Source organism: Lipotes vexillifer, unplaced genomic scaffold (genome assembly GCF_000442215.2).
Source record: "Lipotes vexillifer unplaced genomic scaffold, Lipotes_vexillifer_v1.1 scaffold784, whole genome shotgun sequence".
Lineage (NCBI taxonomy): Eukaryota > Metazoa > Chordata > Mammalia > Artiodactyla > Lipotidae > Lipotes > Lipotes vexillifer.
In genome coordinates this window covers 16,186-25,903 of record NW_006774772.1, presented here as the reverse complement: position 1 = coordinate 25,903, position 9,718 = coordinate 16,186, and the positions used below count along the sequence as shown (strand labels likewise).

The following is a 9,718-nucleotide window of genomic DNA, read 5'->3' as shown; positions in this document are numbered from 1 at the left end:
TGGGGGTAGGAGAGAAATTAGGTGAGGACGATTAAGAGGTACAAACGACCAGTTACAAAACAAATGCGTAATGGGTGTGAAATGTAAAACAATAGGTAGTTGGATGGATGGATGGATGGATGGATGGATGGATGGATGGATGGGTGGATGGATGGATGGATGGATGGATGGATGGATGGATGGATGGATGGATGGATGGATGGATGGATGGATGGATGGATGGATGGATGATGGATGGATGGGTGGATGGATGGATGGATGGGTGGATGGGTGGATGGATGGATGGATGGATGGGTGGATGATGGATGGATGGATGGATGGATGGATGGATGGATGGGTGGGTGGATGGGTGGATGGATGATGGATGGATGGACGGATGGGGATGGATGGATGGATGATGGATGGATGGGTGGATGGATGGATGGATGGATGGATGGGTGGGTGGATGGGTGGGTGGATGGATGGGTGGATGGATGGATGGATGGGTGGGGGGGTGGATGGATGGATGATGGATGGATGGGTGGATGGATGGATGGATGGATGGGTGGGTGGGTGGATGGATGGATGGATGGGGGGGTGGATGGATGGATGGATGGATGGATGATGGATGGGTGGATGGGTGGATGGATGGATGGATGGATGGATGGGTGGATGGGTGGATGGATGGATAAGGCAGCCCCATTAAGCTTAGGGAGGAGACTTGGCCCTAAAAGAAGCAGAGGTAGGACCATCAGTGTTAGTAAGCAGACCTCTCGTGAAAACAGGGAACTGCACAAGTCAGCAGCCCTGCTCTCAGACCTGGGAGTCCCCAGAGAAGGTAGCCGGGATGTGGAGCCCCCGACTTCTCTTCTAGCTACTCAAGGAGGTGAGAGCTGCGGTCTGAGGCATGCAGATTCAGGTCAGTGGAGGGAGGAATCCCAAACCCTACCCGGACTGGACGCCAGAGTCCTGAATGAGGACTGAGGGAGCCACCAACTGCAGAACGGTGGGGTCGGAGAGTCCCACCCTTGCTGTTACCAGGCGTAGCCGAGCCCCAGATCAGCTTTGGCAGAATGAGGCTCACTCTGACTGTAAGCTCAGGTCCCAGGAAGATGAGGACCTTTTCTGACGGTCATGGGCTCACGTCAGCAGAGGGCAAAGTCCCAGGCAGGGTGCAGAGTCGAGGTGAAGATCCTGAGTGTGGAAATGGAGACTCTGCTCCACACGCAGTGGAGAGAGCTGCATCTCATGGCGCCCCTGCCGTTAGCCCCGGGAGGCCCAGGGCCACACGCAGTGGAGAGAGCTGCATCTCATGGCGCCCCTGCCGTTAGCCCCGCGAGGCCCAGGGTAGAGCTGGCAGGCTCAGGTGCCCCCTAACTTCTGCCTGTGGGGCCTGAGGGAGATGAGGGCCTTGGTTCAAGTGCTGGCTGCCCGGTTCAGCAGAAGAAGAGGAGTCCCAGGCCGTGATCGATGTCAAGGCACAAATTCTATGTGAGGAATGAGACAGCCGACTCCCCCAGAGCAGAGGAGACCACACGAAGTGCCACCTCTGCCTTCGCCCTGGGAAGCCAGGTTTAGAGCTCTCAGGCTGAATTGCCCTCTCAGTTCCTCCAAGGGTGGTCTCAGGGACGTGAGGGTTTGGGTCTAATGAGAGAGGCCTCATTCAACATAGGGAAGAAGCCTGGTTCCTAACAAGAGTCAAGGTGGTGACACCGAGTGAACATGAGGGAGCCCCACCCAGAAAGAAGTGAACCACATAGAATCTCATCCCTACTCTCAGACCTGGGAGGGAGACTCAGGCAAGGTGACCTGATGAGTATCACTCAGGTTTTCCCGGACCATGGCAGGGAGGTGAGGAACCTCCTTGATGGGAGTATGGGCTCAGGTGAGCAGCCGGAGGATCTCCAGGTAATGCCAGGAACCAAGGAGAGGACCCTGAGAATTGAGGGGACCACCTACACCACAATAGTGAGGGCCACAGAATCTCTTCCTGCCTGTCAGCATTGCAAGTCCACACACAGTTGTAGCTAGAGAGACAAGAACATTTTCTTTCTAGCGGGTCTCGGGGAGTTGGGGGCCTTAGTATGAGGGGATAGACGTCAAGTCAAGACACAGAGGATGTCCAAGTCCTGCTGTGCGTCAGGGTGAGGGCACTGAGGGATGGTGTAGATGCACACCCACCCAAAGCAGTGGGGGCCCACAAACTCCCACCCCCCTCAGCCCTGGGAAACCCCAGGTGGAGGTAGCCTGATGTGTCACCCCTCACTTCCAGCCCCAGGGACCCAGGCAGATGTGGGCCTTGATCTGAGGCCAGAAGACTCAGGTGGGCTGAGGGAGGAGCGTAGATCCCGTCTGAGTGAGGGAGAAAGAGGCCAACGATGCCGCAACAGTGGGGTCCCGCGGAGTCCAGCCCCTGCTACCGACCCAGGGAGGGCATGGACGGGGGTGACTGGCAGTGGCTCACCCTTTCTTTCATCTTGGGGATCTCAGGAAGGTGAGAATCTTAATGTAATGCAAGCGAGCTCAGATCAGCGGAGGGAGGATTCCGGGATTTGCCAGGACTCACGGAAAAGATGCTGAGGACTGTGGGGGGAAGTCCACCCCGTGCCAGCGGGGACCGCGCAGAGTCCCTCTCCGTTGTCGTTCCTAGGCGCCCCGGGCACAGATGTGAGGCAGAAGTGCCCATCAGTTCCCCACTCGGAACTCACAGGGAAGTCAGCATCTTGGTGTGATGGGTCAGCAGAGGGAGGAACCGTAGACCCTCCCCTGAGTTAGAAATGGGGACCGTGAGGGAGGACCACACGTTACAGGGCCTCAGCCTGCCTGCTGCAGCTTTCAGCCTCTGGAGACTAGGGGCGCTGTGGCCAGGTAAGGCCATCGTCACTTCCACTGTCCGGTCTCAGGGAGCTGTGGGCCTTACTGTGAGGAAATGTCCTCAAGTCAAGAGACAAAGGAGCCCCCAGATCCTCCCAGGAGACCCAGTGGGGACTGTGAATGACGACTGAAGGTAGCACACCCCGCTTCCACCGAATCAAAGGCTTAATAAAGAGTCCTGCCCAGGCCTCTGCTCAGCCCTTGAAGGCCCAGAGCGTGGTTGTCAGGCGGAGGCTCCTCATTTCTTTGTATCATTTCTAAGGGAGATGAGATCCTTTGTCTGAAGGTGCCACACCAGGGGCAGCAGGGGGGGTCCCAGACCCTTGGTGTCGACAAGACGAGGACGCTGAATGGTTGAGGCCCAACGAGTTCAGGACAGAGCAGGCCCCACAGAACTGTCAGCGCTGTGCACCCCGACAGTGTCCATGACTCAGTTCCTTCTCGTGGGCCCCAGGGAGCTTTGAGGTGTCACCTTCAGAGCAGCACAGGAAAGAGGTCCCGGCCCTACCGAGAGTCGACGTGACAATCCTGTTTGTGAACGAAAGGGACCCTTGGAACCCAGAGAGGGCCTACCCTACCAGGATCTGTGGTCACCGCCGTCAGCCACGGGCAGGGCTGGCAGGCTGTAGCCTGAGGCTCTCTCACTCTGGCTTCTGGCACTGGGTTCTCAGGGGACAGGCTGAGCAAGAACAAGGGCCTAGTGGTTCCTAGAGCAGTGCCCTCAAGGAAACGTGCAGAGCGGCCTTCTTCAAGTCAGGGTGGGACCTCCCTGCTGAAGGTGCTCACACCCTCTCACCTTCCCTCCTCCAGGTTCCAGCATCACCTGCTCTCCTGCCCACTCCCCCGCCTGCTGTCCCTGCCCATAGTCATGCCTCGGGGCCAGAAGAGTAAGCTCCGTGCCCGTGAGAAGCGCCGCCAGGCCCGGAGGGAGACCCAGAATCTCGGGGGTGCTCAGGCCACTGCAGCACAGATAGAAGAGTCGCCCTCGTCCCCCTCTTCTGTTTCTCGGGGTACTCCCCCGAGCTCCCCTGCTGCTGGCGCTCGCCAGGAGCCTCAGGGAGCCCCGGCCACGAGCTCTCGTGCTGCAGGGGTTTCAGGCCCAGGATCTGATGTACGAGCCAAGGGCCGGGTTAAGGCAAGGAAAAGTTCCTCCCGGGCCTCAACCTCCGGTGAGAGCTCTCAGAGAGATCCTCTGATCAAGAAGGTGGGAATGGTGATGGATTTCCTGCTGGAGAAGTATACAATGAAAGAGCCCATTATAAAGGCAGACTTGCTGAAGCTTGTGAACAAAAGGTACCGGGGGAAGTTCCCTGAGATCCTCAGGAGAGCTGCTGAGTGCGTTCAGCTGGTCTTTGGCCTTGCATTGAAGGAGGTCAAGCCGGGTGGTGACTCCTATACCCTTGTCAGCAAGGGGCGTCGGAGCAGTGGCGGGCGGTTTCGGAAGAATGGGCTCCTGATGCTTCTCCTCGGTGTGATCTTCTTGAATGGCGACCGCGCCTCTGAGGAGGAGGTCTGGGAATTCCTGAATATTTTAGGCATCTGTGATGGAAATAAGCATTCAATCTTTGGGGAGCCCAGGAAGCTTATCACAGAAGATCTGGTGCAGGAAAAGTACCTGGTGTATCGTCAGGTGCGCGACAGCGATCCCCCGCGCTATGAGTTCCTGTGGGGCCGGAGAGCCCACGCTGAAACGAGCAAGATGAAAGTCCTGGAGTTTGTGGCCAAGGTGACTGGTACCGTCCCCAGTGCCTTTCCAGTCCATTATGAAGAGGCTTTGAGAGATGACGAACAGAGAGCCCGAGCCCAAGCCAGAGCTGCAGCCAGGGCTCTAACTCGTATCAAGGCCAGTGTGCGTTCCAACGTCACATCTAGCAGTTCCTCCCGCCCTCAGTGAGGTCTGAGGCAGCTCCTTCGCTTTGTGTTTGACCAACGCTGCCAACCTTTTAAGTAGTGAGAGGCTAAGCTGGGGCTGGAAAGATCATAATATATACCTTCTTTGTGTTCCTGTTTTACACTAGTATCTTTCAAATGTTGTTTCTTTTACTAGAAAGTTTCTTTAGATTCAGAATCCAAGTTTATAAATGACATGGATCACATATTTGTTGTTGTTTATCAGGTTTAAGCATAAGAGTTTAGGTACTGTGTAGTACAATGTGAAAACTCCTTGCATCTCTCTGGGGTTCTGGACTGAGATAATATGGCTTTGGAATAGGAATTTTCTTGGAAATGTGAAAGAATGCTGTGGTTTTAAAATGGATGAAAGCAAAGTAAAGTTTAGTCAAATTTTGGTCTGTCTTATTCACCTTTGTCTTTCTCTTTGTAAAATTCGAAGATATACACCTAGATGTCCTTAGCTTATTCAAGAATGCCGACAAAATTAAATGGTAATAAATTACATTCCTCACTCAGTGCCTCATTGACTCCCATCTGTAATTGAGCATCTGCTCTTTGGAAGGTTCTGTGCTGGTAGTGATGATGCTAAGATGAAAAAGGCCCTGCACCTGCCTGTAGATGTTTAGAGTATAAGAGCAGCTATTATATAAGGAAGGTGGTGTGATGAAAAAGCCCAGTGAGGATGGTGGGGAGAGAGTCCAGATGAGAGCAGTGAAGTATAAATTCTCTTCGCCAGAACACTTTGAGGTTTGGTTATTTTGCAAATCCCTCCTTGGGAGGTAATTTTAAGTTGGCTGCATGGTGGGCTAGATGAGGCTGTGATAATGGTGAGCAGGGGTTCAGTGTTTTTGCCCCGGTGCAGGTGAACACAGTGCACAAACAAACCAGGTGTTTTATGCATATTGTCTTCCTTTGTGGTGGGATGCTGAGAAGCCCCTGTGCTGGCACTCTGTGCCCTGGGCTGGAGGAGGCCCAGCCCGCTCCGTTAATTAGTTATCGGGTTTTTAAAATTGGAGTATAATTGCTTTACAATGTTGTGTTAAGTTTCTGCTGTGCAACGAAGTGAATCAGCTACACGTATACATATATCCCCTCCCTGCTGGACTTCCCCCCACCCACCTAGGTGGTCGCAGAGCACCAAGCTGAGCTCCCTGTGCTGTACAGCAGGTTCCCACTAGCTGTCTGTCTGACACATGGTAGTGTACATAGGTCAATCCTAATCTCCCAGTTCATCCCACCCCCCATTCCCCCGTGTCCACACGTCCGTTCTCTATGTCTGCGTCTCTGTTCCTGCCCTGCAAAGAGGTTCAACTGTACCACTTATCTAGATTCCACATATATGCGTTAATTTATGAGATTTGTTTGTCTTGAGTGTAATCTGGCAGAACTCCTAAATGGGCCCAGATTTTGGTGGTGATGAAACACGTGAAAATCGGGGAGGTTTTGGGAGGCAGGGGAATTATTGGTCCTTGACACAAATTCTATAAGGTTTGATTTGCATCCTGGTGAAACCCCTGCCTCCACAAATGAAACAGCATATTCTCTGATAGGGAAAATGTACTCAGGGTTACTTGCTAAGGAGCACTTTGTTTAATTCAGCTTTCTTTGTCCTAGAGGACCCGTATGGTCTCTTGACATCTCCTGGATAAAATGAAAAATTCCTGGAGATGAGGGTATCTCTAGGACAGAGAAGACCAGTCTCTTCTGGTATGAAAACAAGCATCATGATAACTGCCATGCGTGAAAGACCCAAACGTCGCCAGCCACTGTGCCAGGTGCTTTACATGTATCACATATGTTCCGACAGTTCTGTAAGATGAGGCTTATCAAACCCACTTGGCAGACAAAGAACTTGCAGTATTCTCCGGACTGGTAAAGTGACAGAACTGGGAGTACAGCCTGGTCCAGATTCCTCCAGAGCCCATACTGTTCCACTCCTCCCAGCCTGAGGCAGCCCTTCTGTCTCTTAATTCATTTCTCCTCTCACTGCTCCATGACGTCTCTCAGGCAATAAGAAAGAGGAACTTGTAGCCAAAATATGAAAAGCAGGCCTAAAGAAGGAAGGTGAACATGAGAATCAGGCACCATTTGGGGATTGTCTGTGGGCTTCGTTTACCTAGGATCCTCCTGCCCCTCGCCCCAGGCTTCCCTGAGAGCTGATTGCCCCGGTCCCGGCACGGGGCTCCAGCCCCAGCACTTTCCGGCATCACAGCGCCCTGCCCCTGGGTCTTGCCCAGTGTGCCCTCGTGTCCAGACTGGAAGCTGACCTGCTGGCCAGCTCTTCTCTGCCTCTTCCTCTGGAGGCTGCACTCAGCTCCCAGAGGAACAGACAGCCCATATGCCCTGCCCTCCCCTGACTCGGAGCATCCCGACTCCCCACAGATCCTGTTCGTCACCGTGGACCCCTGGGACAGTAGCTGCCCTTTCCATGTATCTGTTCACTTCAGACAGTGACGTTTACACACCTCCTCATCCCCACTGGGTGCCTCCACCTCATTCTCAGTGTTTGCAAACCTGCTGGTGACGAGACTCTGATTTGGTATGGACTCTACAGGGCCTTGGCTTATAACCCCAAGGCTAGGGAGGCCTTGTTTGAGACAACGTGATATTTGCAGTAGGATTTTAATGAAGTGTCTTCTTTGAATCTGGCCACTGAATCCATACACTGATGAGTGAACTGAATTAAGGGGTCCCAAACCAAAGCCTTCTTCCTGAGTGGTAAAGGAGGAGGGACCAAGGAAATCACTGTGTAAACAAGCATCTACTGAGGCTGAATTCCTAAAAACCCATCTTGGAGTCCTTCTTGGAGGTGGAAAATGGTTCTGTGGCAGACATGCTAGCTTTGAATAACAAGGAAAAATAATTCACCATCCTCCCAGTAATTCTTGTCTGTATCTGTCCCAGGGGAGATGCTGTTTGTTCAGTATGCGTAACGGCACCTCTTCGGGTGTTCGGGAATGTTCAGTCAGGTGGTGGGTGGCTATGGTTTTGACCATGCAACCAAAAGTTAGGAGAAAATTCCCAGCCTACTGAGATTACACAGGTTATTGCAATTGGCAATGCAGAAAAGTACTGGTGAAAGCCCTCTCTGCTGAGATGTACAGGGTACTTTTGGAAATTAGATGGAATCCTGTGTTTGAAAACATGTCTTACATAGTATGCACAAGAAAAAATTGGTGAATTTCAAGGTAAATTTGGCCTTCTCAGAAACTCCTCCAACTAACTAAGAGGGTTGTTGTCATAACCAGTTGCAATAGTTGCTCTTTATTGAGCACATACTATACACCAGTTTATGGGAGACTGCAAACCTCATCCACATCCTGTCTTGCTCTCCTTGGGTTACTGGGGAGACTCTATTCCCAGTCCACTTGTAATTAGGAAGGGTCACCTCCAGACCAAGGCACGAGGGAGTCAGTATGGCACCTCTGTGCTTTCTCTTCCATTCAGCAGCAAACATAGAGAGCCCGTGTTGAGGTGTGGAGCCACGTGACGTACATAGCCGGGATCTCGGAGTCATCTGTGAGCAGTGAACCTCTGCCAACCTTCATCAGATTTTATGTGCACAAGAAACAAACTTCTGTTGTGTTAAGTCATTCAGATACCGGGTTTTCTCCGTTGCATCAGCTAGCAGTGACTTAATCCGAGTGATACACGACTACTATTTCTACTCTTAGGCTCATTTAAATATTTTAATGACAGAGCTCATCATAGCATATATATTCTTCTCATAAAAACTTCTTACACACATAAATCACAATCTTCCCCCTTACAACATTGCTCGAAAATTCAGCCTCCTTTTCAAAAGTAACCACAATTAACTGTCTGGTGTGTGTCATTCTAAAGCTGATTTGAGGCTTCTTTGTACATAGATGGGCTACAAAAATATGTTGAATTTTTAACACACGGGGGCCACAGTGTACATATTGTCCTGTGACTTGCTCTTGTAACTTAACGGAAGTGAATGCAAGATCTTTCTGTGACAGCACTTATAAGACCCACCTCACTTTTTAAAACCGTCATCACCATTAGAAAAGGTCCCAGCCAGCCCTCTGGTCCTAAGCTACAGCGTGAAGTAGAGCCCCTCAGCCAACCTGTAGATCTGTGAGAACAGACAGTTGTTGTGTTAGGACGCTAAGTTTTGTGGCTCTTCATTGGGCAGTGGAAGTTTACTAATAAGTGCATTAAGGGCTAGCAGTTCATATTTTAATTTTTTATGTTCTTTGTCTTCCACAGGGAGCACGTACAATTCCTAAACATATTTTTAAGGTTAAGAAAAGTAGGCTTCAAAAGGCATGGGAAATTCTAATTACAGACGTCAGGGAAGCCTTTAAAATGGGAAAAATAAGCAAATAATTTACAAAAGAAGAGTGAAGTGACGCATGATTATTGCTCCTACAGAATGAAAACAAAAAGATTACCTATAGACTATTCTCTCTCCAGATGGTGGATTGATAAAGAGAAATTTTATATCAGAGGATAAGTTCCTGATAGTTCATGAGTTTCAACATAGTTCTGGAGCATGTTTATCTCACACCATCTAGAAAGGCAATAATGTAGTAGGAAAGAGCATGAGATTCTGGAACCAGACACCTGGTCTTTCAATCCCAGCGCTACCATTTACTAGTTGTGTAATCGTGGGTAAATTCCGTAACCTCTTTGTGCCTCTTTTCTTTTTTTTTTTTTTTTGGTTTTAACATCTTTATTGGCGTATAATTGCTTTACAATGGTGTGTTAGTTTCTGCTTTATAACAAAGTGAATCAGTTATACATATACATATGTTCCCATATCTCTTCCCTCTTGCGTCTCCCTCCCTCCCCCACTCCCTATCCCACCCCTCCAGGCGGTCACAAAGCACAGAGCCGATATCCCTGTGCCATGTGGCTGCTTCCCACTAGCTATCTACCCTACGTTTGTTAGTGTATATATGTCCATGCCTCTCTCTCGCCCTGTCACAGCTCACCCTTCCCCCTC

General features: G+C 50.9%; 1 pseudogene; it reads left to right on the top strand.

The window, feature by feature from the left end:
* The first annotated feature begins 3,721 nt into the window (after positions 1-3,721).
* On the top strand, positions 3,722-4,747 carry LOC103069616 (melanoma-associated antigen B4 pseudogene; annotated as a pseudogene).
* Positions 4,748-9,718: the final 4,971 nt, after the last annotated feature.